This window comes from Lathyrus oleraceus, chromosome 7 (genome assembly GCF_024323335.1).
Source record: "Lathyrus oleraceus cultivar Zhongwan6 chromosome 7, CAAS_Psat_ZW6_1.0, whole genome shotgun sequence".
NCBI lineage: Eukaryota > Viridiplantae > Streptophyta > Magnoliopsida > Fabales > Fabaceae > Lathyrus > Lathyrus oleraceus.
Genome location: NC_066585.1, coordinates 506401286 through 506411891, shown reverse-complemented (window position 1 = coordinate 506411891; position 10606 = coordinate 506401286). Strand labels below are relative to the sequence as shown.

At 37.6% G+C, this 10606-nt stretch overlaps 1 non-coding gene across 1 annotated transcript; it reads right to left on the bottom strand.

Annotated features, from left to right (window-relative positions):
* Positions 1-203: 203 nt before the first annotated feature.
* On the bottom strand, positions 204-310 carry LOC127109828 (small nucleolar RNA R71). Its single transcript, XR_007797078.1, has one exon. It is a non-coding gene; the product is annotated as a small nucleolar RNA R71 (small nucleolar RNA).
* Between the last annotated feature and the right edge of the window lie 10296 nt (positions 311-10606).

Sequence of the window (10606 nt, the reverse complement as noted above, 5' to 3'; positions counted from 1 at the left end):
CATTTAAAAATCTTTCTCTAATTAGCAGACACTTTTAAAACCAATGGAGCTTCTCCTAAGGTAATCCGTTTAAGATTATTCCCTTTTTCCCTCAGAGATAAAGCCCTATCATGGTTAGATTCCCTCCACCCAATTCCATTACGACTTGGGATAACCTTAGAAGAGTATTCCTTGCTAGATACTTTCCCCCAAGTAAGACCGCCGTTCTTCGAAACCATATAACTAGGTTTACCCAAAACCAAGGAGAATCGTTGTTCGAAGCTTGGGAGAGATATAAAGAGTTGTTAAAAGCATGCCCACATCATGGCTTAGAAAATTGGTTAATCATTCAAACCTTCTATAATGGACTTCACTATAACACTAAGATGACCATCGACGCTGCCGCAGGCGGTGCTCTGATGAAAAAACCTTATCCTGAAGCTAGTGCCCTCATTGAGGATATGGCTCAAAACCATCAATCATGGGGAGTCGAACGAGCGACAGTTGAGAAGAAGGAAGCCCAAGGAGGAGTGCATGAACTAAGCTCTATAGACATGATGCAAGCTAAAATGGACGCATTAGCCCTCAAGGTCGAGCATATGTGCATAAACCCGAATACTGTAGCCGCAGTTTCGTCGGATTGTGAGATATGTGGAACCAAAGGACACCAATTTGCAGAATGCAGTCTATTAAACGAAACCCACTCTGAGCAAGTGAACTACACCCAAGGGAACCCATACTCGAATACCTATAACCCTGTATGGAGGAATCACCCGAACTTCTCCTATAAGAACAATAACCCTATTCAAAATAATGCGCCTCCGAGACAAACTGGTTATCAAGCCCCAAGATCAAATCAACCTATGCAACCTGTACCACCAAAGCCGAGCCTTGAGAAAATTATGGAAATTTTTATCACTGCTCAAACCCAACAAAACAAAGAGTTCATGAACCAAAACATTCATGTTAATGAATTGATTACTCAGTTAGGAACCAAGGTTGACCAAATAGTTACTCATACCAAGATGCTTGAAACCCAGATCTCTCAGGTAGCTTTAAACCAAGCCCCTCAGACTACACCTGGAGGACAGTTCCCTGGACAACCTCAACAAAATCCGAGAGGACAAGCCAATGTCATTACCCTACGAAGTGGGAACGCTTATGATGAGCCACCAAACCCAAGATTGAGTGAACCCAAAACTTCTAAGGAATATACCAAACCCACGGACGAAGTAAAGGAACCAGAGGAATCTGAAAACCAGGAAGGTCAAGAAAAATGAGAAGAACCTAAAGATAAAACTTATGTACCGCCCCCGCCATATAAACCACCTATACCATATCCGCAAAGACTCAAACAAACCCAGATAAATAACCAATATAAAAAATTTATTAAAGTTATAGAAAAACTTCACGTAGAAATCCCGTTCACAGATGCCATTACCCAAATACCTTCTTATGCAAAGTTTCTCAAAGACAGCCTTTGGAATGTAATGCCATTTCCAAGAATAAATTAGCCAAATAAGATAAAGATCTTGGAAATTTCTCAATTCCTTGTCTTTTGGGAAGTCATGTCATTGAAAAAGCTTTTCTAGACTTAGGAGTTAGTGTGAGCTTAATGCCTTTAGCAGTTTGTGAGAGGTTAAACTTAGGATAATTACAGCCTACTAAGATGTCACTTCAGTTAGCCGATAGATCTGTTAAGTATCCGATAGGCATTTTAGAAGATGTCCCTGTTGGGATAGGACAGTTATTTATCCCTACTGACTTTGTTGTCATGGACATCAAAGAGGATAATGATATACCAATCCTTCTAGGTAGACCATTCTTATCAACTGCAGGAGCCATAATAGATGTTAAGAGAGGAAAGTTGACCTTTGAGGTAGGTGACGAGAAAATAGAATTTATACTTTCGAAAGTTCTTATGGAACCTGTGATGGGAGACGCATGCTATGCCTTAGATATCATTGATGAGTGCGTTAGGGAATTAGAACAAGAAGAAATCATAAAAATAATTAAGTTACCATCAACCCCCATAATGGAAGATGATGACTTTAAGAAACCCTACATCGATGATAACCTTTACGAATGTTTATCCCTTACCCCCAGATCCTATTCCATGCCCTAAGAAACCAACCTTAGAACTTAAGAAACTGCCTAAGAATCTGAGATATGAGTTCCTCGATGAAGAGATGAACCGTCCAGTTATAGTCAGTGCTACCTTGAGCCAAGAGGAAACGAACCAACTTTTAGACGTTTTACGAAGATATCCCTCAGCCTTAGGATATAATATCTCTGACCTGAAAGGTATAAGCCCATCCGTATGTATGCATCGGATTTCGCTCGAAGAAGATTCAAAACCCTCCAGAGAACATCAGAGAAGAATAAACCCTATAATGAGTGATGTTGTTAAAAAGGAATTTCTTAAGTTACTTGAGGCAGGTATAATCTACCAGATCTCGGATAGTAAGTGGGTGAGCCATGTGCATGTAGTACCTAAAAAGGGAGGCATCACAATCGTGCAAAACGATAAAGGCGAACATGTAGCAAAACGGTTAGAAGGAGGATGGCGAATGTGTATAGATTATAGAAAATTAAATAAAGCAACCAGGAAGGATCATTTCCCTTTACCATTTATAGACCAGATGTTGGAGCGTCTAGCTAGACACTCTTACTTCTGCTATCTAAATGGATACTCTGGATTCTTCCAAATACCTATCCACCCCGAAGATCAAGAAAAAACTACCTTTACATGCCCTTATGGAACTTTTGCCTACAGACGAATGCCATTCGGCCTCTGTAACGCCCCAACTACTTTCCAACGCTGCATGATGTCAATCTTTGCAGATTACTTAGATGGTATCATGGAAGTGTTTATGGATGATTTCTCGGTTTCCGGATTTGACTTCCACAATTGTCTTGCTAACCTTGAGAAAATCCTGGAGAGATGCGTGGAGGTGAACCTCGTGCTAAACTGGGAAAAGTGTCATTTCATGGTGACCGAAGAAATTGTTTTAGGACATATAGTTTCCGAAAAAGGGATAGAGGTAGATAGAGCTAAAATAGAAGTTATAGAAAACCTAAAACCCCCTAAAACTATCAGAGAAGTCCGAAGCTTTCTTGGACACGCTGGATTCTACCAGCGTTTTATCAAGGACTTCTCCAAAATAACTAAACCTTTAACTGGACTTTTAATGAAAGATGCTGAATTCATTTTCGATGGAAAATGTAATGATGCATTTAATCTTTTAAAGCAAGCATTAGTCTCAACACCCATTATGAAACCACCTGATTGGTCAAAACCTTTTGAGATAATGTGCAATGCTAGTGATTATGCGGTTGGAGCCGTTCTAGGACAAAGGAAAGATAAAAAATTACATGCAATATATTATGCCAGTAGAACCCTAGAAGTTGCCCAACTTAACTATGAAACAACTGAAAAAGAATTACTCGCTGTAGTTTTCGCTATAGACAAATTTAGATCTTATCTAGTAGGAGCAAAAATTATAGTTTACACCGATCATGCTGCCATTCGTTACCTATTAAGTAAAAAAGATGCCAAGTCCAAGTTACTCTGATGGATTCTATTACTACAAGAGTTTGATTTAGATATAAGAGATAAAAAGGCACTGAAAATTTAGTAGCTGATCACCTTTCTAGGCTAGAACATCTAAAACCAGATTTAGTGTAAGACCCCAATTTTGGCCCTAAGATCCCTCATGGCATCATAACATTGCATGTGCATTGCCTCAAGGATCATAAGCATCTTGGCTCCTTACCTTTGGGTGGGATCTCCTCTTGTGAGTGGTTTGAGATCACCAAGCATGCTTGAATTGTATATCATTGTTTTTCTCATCTTGTTTATTAACCAAAAGCACAAAAAATATGTCACTAACATCTTTTGTTTGCAGCTTGAGCAATCACAAGGTCAAAAGCTTCAAGGAGATCATTGATACAAGGATATAGTTAAAAGAAGAGGAAAACAAGCATGGTAATGATTCCCAAAGCTCTCCTCTATAAAATATGCCTCCCTAGCATCTCAATTCATCATTTTGATCAAAGCAAGTCAAAGTGTTTGAGGTTTGTTCCCCAAGGAAACCCTAGTTCATCTGATCATCCACAATGCCTTGCTCTTGAAGCAACCTCAACCCATGATCAAATACAATCAAGGGAAGTTCTTCAACTCATCATTTAATGCATATTTGAACTTATTTGAGTGTCCTCAATCATCATCAATTCATCAAGATATGAGTCATGGACTTGAGAAGTTGATCAGTCAATTCATCTGACTATTTTGAAATGCACCGAGACCTAACGTTTTATGTGTTGGTCAAATGGAGATGATCCCAAAAGAAAAATGTTCTTAAGGACAATATGAACAATTTTCATGTTCATCAAAAATTTATTTGAATCTTGGAAGGGCATCTCCCATTCCAAGACATTATAGGTCATTTGGACTGAAACCCTAATTTTGGGTCAACTTCCCAAGGACATAACTCATTCATTTTTTATGATTTTGAGGTGGGATCAAATTAATTGGAAAGCTTAAAATGTCTAATTCAAATGTTATGTTGAACAAAATTTCAAAATCTCAAAGGAAATACATGTGATAATGCAAAACATTATAGGTCACTTTGGACCAAATGCATTGAAAGGCAAAAAAGTCAAACTTCAAGTGCCCATAACTCTTTCATCAAAAATCCAAATGATGCAAACTTTAAGTCCATTTTGATTGTCTTGAAAATATCTACAACGTTTATGTTTGAGGTTTTTCATTTGAAGTTTGCATCATCAAAACAGAGGGGCTTGAACATTGGCCAAATTTAGAAACTTTGCCTTTACATGTTTTGCACCTTGCACTTTAAACTCAAATTTCACCAATTTCCACACTTCAAATGGATTTTTTCCCAACATAAAAAATGTTCCTTACATCAAAACCTTTCCAACCATGACTCACATACTCATGTTTGGATTTGGCAAAAGGCATTTTCGAAGAGGAGAAGTTTTAGGCATGATTATGCATAACATGTTGAAACTCATTATACAAGCTTGTGCATTGCCAATTCCACGACCATTTCAGCTCAATTATGCTTCAGAGTGCATTTGGAATTGAATTTGGGCCTTTGAATGATCATGCAAGCCCATGCAATAAATATACAATTCCATGCACACGGCTTTGATCACACTTGCCTTGCCTTTCCATCTATAAATAAGAGCCTCACTCCGTTCAAATTTCATCCATGAATCAACCTGAAATGCTGCTGAACTGAAAACCTAACCTCTCACCAAAGGAGCTATTTCACTTTTCTTCAATTTTTTCAGATCTAAAATTCAACTACATCTGGTTGAATCTTTGGATCTAAAGCTCCTAGACCTTCATCCTTTAGTCCATTGCACTTCTGTTTTGCCAAAGGAAGCAAGGAAGCAAGCTCAAATCTCCAGAATCCAAGGTTGTTCTTCAACTGGTTTTTTCTTCGAAACTCACCAATTATTGATCTATTTGCTTGGATATTGTGTTGGCTGAAGTCCTCTTCAGAGAGGCAATTGTTTTGAGTACTTAATTGTTGAAATCCATGAAGTTCACATGAACACCAAAAAATTTCCATCTCTGATTTCTCTCAATATAGAGATCTAGAGTGGAATTGAGTGGTACAAGGATGATGTACATCATCCCAGCTTTCCAATGATGTATGGATCGTGTATTTTGGTTAAGTTTTTGTTGTCTGCAATTTTGGCCGGAAAACACAAGCTCGCCGGAGAAGATGGTGGCGCTGGCCACCGTCTCCTTTCCAGTTTGAATCTGGACCGTTGGATTGAGTTTCCCAGATCTAATCATGGCCTTTGCTTCTTTTGACTTTTAATAATGTCATATGTTTCGCTGATGACTTTGGTACACCATGGAAGCGCGCATGTGGAGCGTCTGATCAGCCACGTCAATTAATGAGGCTTCATCAGACGCTCCTTGTTTTTTTGAATTTCTTATTTTCTGATTTTATTTCTTTTATTTCCATTATTTTCAAAAATTCATATCTTCTTCATCTTAAATCCAAAAAATATGGGACCAATTGCATTCTTCTCCAAATAAATTCTAGTTTCTAATTTTCATTTTTAATATTTTTTATTTTGTCATTTGATATTTTTTGTGAATTTTCTCTTTTCTGGTTATTTTTAATTCATTTTAAATAGTTCTTGATATTCAAAAAATACAAAAATATTTTCCTAACCTATTTGAATGATGATGGATCTATGAAAAATATTCTCATCAATTTTTTAATTGATTTGAGATTTATTTGAGATTTTAGTTCAATTAGGTTATTTTTATTCCTTTTTAATTGATTAAAAATAGTTTCTGACTTTTAAAAATGCTGAAATTTTTTGTCAAACCTTGTTTGACCTTATTGAACTTAGGATAAATCACTTGGACCTTTCAAGGTTGATTTGAAGTGATTTTGAAGTTTGATCTTTCTTTTATTTTTAATTCAAGTTTATTTTAATATTAAAAATGCCAAAAATATTTTGCTTATTGTTTGACCTCCAATCTTCATCTCATTTCTGATTTCTCATTGTTTGACTTTGACTTTCAATGTCATTTGGTCAACATACATGGATTGGTACATTTATTTCATCTTATGCACTTTATTTTCCCATTTTCATCTTCCATTATTCATCTCTTTCTTCTTCTTCTTCTTCTTCTTTCTTTTTTGATCAATGAGTTAAAGGTTGATAAGTTAGCATTGATTAGGGAGGCTTAATCTTCCTTGATTTAAATCTAATTCATCTTGATCAATTGATCAAATGAATGGCTTTGCATTAAGGATAGGTTGTTTCCTAAACATGCAAAAGACTTAAACCAATACAAGATCAATTCTCTTTTTCTTTTTTGGCATGGCAAGTTGTTGGAACTTGGTTCACTAATAAAGACTTCTAACTTGTGTTGTTGCCTACATTATTATTGACCGACCTCAGATAGTTGTGACTTCTACATAAGTCCAATTACGATTGCTTAACATAGCGCTAAATTTGCCTTATGGCACACTAACTACTAACATTAACCATTAACCATTAACATTTACTTTTTGCTCTGTACTTTTATGCAATTTACTATTCTTGTACATATTATCCATTTGTTTTTCCTTTTGTTCACTTGAGCACATGTTTATGTTAATGCCATTTGCCTTTTGCTCACTTGAGCACATAATTGTGTATATACTATTGTGCTTGTGTTGTTTTGATTGTTGTGAACCAAATGCAAAAAAATGGACAAATGGACTTAGTTTATAGGACATTCCCTATGCAAAAATTGGAGTAAAAGGACCTTAATGATGAAGATGGATTAGAAGGACAAGCCTCTAAACTCACTCTTGTCCATTCTTGATTTGCTTCATAAAACTCTTTGATGTGTGTGTTCTTGTGCTAGGGACTCCATCTTGATTTAAACTTGAGGAACTATTGCCATGAGCTTCTAAGAGAAAGAATTACAAGATGCCTTGAAGAGCCTTCCAAGAGTTCATTTGAATGATGATTGCTTGGGTTTATGTTTATGTGATTACTTATTCCAAAGGATGGGAGCTACTTGGATAATCAATATGATCTCAAGAGAGGAACTCCATTGTGGTTTTGTTTCTTATTCCTTACCTCTTGCATGCTTAGGACCTTAGCCCTTCTTCTTCTTCTCTCCACTCTAACCCAAGCCAAACTCTTGTGCAAACATCTAACACTTGTTTTCAACATTAGAAACCTAAGCCTTATGCTTTTGATTTTCAAACTTTCTTTTAATAATACTTATTTTGAATTGAATCTTTAAGTCAACCTTGACCATTTTGTATATACTTCTAATTGGTAAATATAACCCACTCAAATGTCTTTTTGTGGTTTCAATGGCCACTTTCTAATCAAAACTTTTTTCATACCCTTTAGCTATTAGGTTTGAGTTATCTTTGTGGTAGATGTAATACTCACCTATATCCTTAGTGATGGACAGTGAGTCTTCCATGCTTATTATAGGGTTAACCCCTCACTAGCATGTTGAAGCTATCCTCACATGGTGGATTTGTGGTTTTAGGTTGAGTTTTCTCCCTTTGATAACAAAAGACCTTAAGGCTTTTGGACCAATCAATTCACCAACTCATTTTTGAGATTGTTACCCCGAACTACGAGGTTTTGATCCTAATCTTTTTGAAGATGGTACGTAGGCAATGGGTTTATCCATCCAAACACAAAACGTAAATAAACTTGTATATTCTCTTCTCATCTCTTCAATCATGTTTGCACAAACAAATATTTCACAAAACAACAACCTTACAACAAGTGTGAAAAGGGATCCCTAGGAGTACCTAGGATGTTTTGGGTGCCTAACACCTTCCCATTGCATAACCAACCCCCTTACCCAGATCTCTGACTCTCTTTTACTAGTTTTTTATTCGATAAAACTTTTAGATTTTTGTTCGCTTTCTAACCATTCCTTTGGATAAATAGAAGTGCGGTGGCGACTCGACTTGTATGATTTACCTTGGATTTAGTCAATATCTCTAATGGTAACGAATACCCCGCTACATTTAGTACTCATAAATGATGATTTCGCCTATCATAGACTGATAGCTAGACTAGAAACCATTGAAGATGATAACCTAGTCACTCATGAGCACTTCCAAAATTCCTTAGCAGTAAGTAACGTACCCTGGTATGCAGACTTTGTTAATTACCTAGCTGCTGATATCGTATCCCCTGATCTTGACTACCACCGCAAGAAGAAATTCTTCCACGATGTAAGAAACTTCTATTGGGACGAACCACTCCTTTTCAAAAGGGATAAGGATGGCATTTTTCGCCGTTGCGTTCCAGAAGAAGAGGTAAATAGTATTATCAAGCATTGTCATTCTGCACCCTATGGTGGACATGCATGCACCTCTAAGACATACGCCAAGATTCTTCAAGCTGGCCTATTCTGGCCTACCATGTGGCGTGATGTCTATGCTTGCATTGTCAAATGTGATAGATGCCAACGCACTGGAAACATTTCAAGGCGTGATGAAATGCCTCTGCGAAACATTCAGGAAGTAGAACTCTTCGACGTATGAGGTATAGATTTTATGGGACCTTTCCCACCATCCTTAGGAAACAGGTATATCATAGTAGCTGTAGACTACGTATCTAAGTGGATTGAAGCCATAACTGCACCCACAAACGATACTAGGGTTGTGATTAAACTGTTTAAAAACTATATATTCCCTAGATTTGGAACAACACGTTTAGTCATAAGCGATGGAGGATCACACTTCATATCGAGAATATTTGATAAACTTTTAAGAAAATATGGAGTTGGGCATAGAGTAGCAACACCATACCACCCACAGACTAGTGGCCAAGTAGAAGTATCCAATAGGGAGATAAAACAAATTCTAGAGAAAACCGCTTCTATCTCTAGGAGAGACTGGTCTCAAAAGCTTCAAGAAGCATTATGGGCCTATAGAACCGCTTTCAAAACCCCTATAGGAACAACTCCCTACCAACTAGTTTATGGAAAATCCTGTCACTTACCTTTCGTATTAGAGCATAAGGCCTATTATGCCATTAAAACTTTGAATTTAGACTACCTGACCGCTGGTGAGAAGCGTATCCTTGACATTCATAAACTAGAAGAACTTAGGCAATCCGCCTACGAGATTGCAAAAATATACAAAGAGAGAATAAAAGCCTGGCACGACAAAAGAATAGTAAAGAAAAATTTCAATATAGGCGATCCTGTTCTCCTTTTCAACTCTAGGTTACGACTCTTCCCTGGGAAGCTACGCTCAAGATGGACTGGCCCTTTCGAAGTATCCAAGATTCTGAGATCCGGAGCCGTAGAAATCAAGAACGAAACCTGTAGTCCATTCATTGTAAATGGACAAAGACTGAAGCTCTACGAAGGAGGAGACATTCCAGCATACTACTCAAGCCAAACTCTGGTTGATCTATCAATTCCTACTACTACAGGTGTATAAATTCTGATCGTCAAGCTAATGACGTTAAACAAGCGCTGCGTGGGAGGCAACCCTGGTTTTTCATTTTTTACTTTTTCGCATTTATTTAATTTAATTTAATTTAATTTAATTTTTATTTTTATTTTTACCAAGACTAAATATTTGAATGGTTTGTATTTTTAAGATCCCTTTCTAACTTTCACAGGATGCAGGATTTCGACGATATGCACGTAGCATATAGAGATGACGCTCAGAGAGAGCGCTACATTGCTCTTTATCAGCACCCTATGGCGCCCACACGTTATCCAGATCAGCACTGCATGGAGGCACTGGGTATCGAGCCAAGTAGCCGATTTCTGAGCCACCAGCTTCATTGGGACGAGTTCGCTGACGACCTGAGTAACACCTACAGGAACTTGACATTGGAGTTCCTCAGTTCATTTGATTATAACCCGTACTCTGGACCAGATGGGTATGCTGCTTTCAGGCTTTTTGGAGTCGAGTACTCTTTCAGCCAGAAAGAGTTCGGTGACCTATTGGGTTTCCAGACCACTCCTGACGCTATCCCCGAGACACCTATGGGATACTTTTTGGGGAAGGAAGTGGAAAAGTTCTGGAGTGCTATATCAGGTGGAGGGAGCCAGGATCCTTCTACGCAGCTGTCCCAG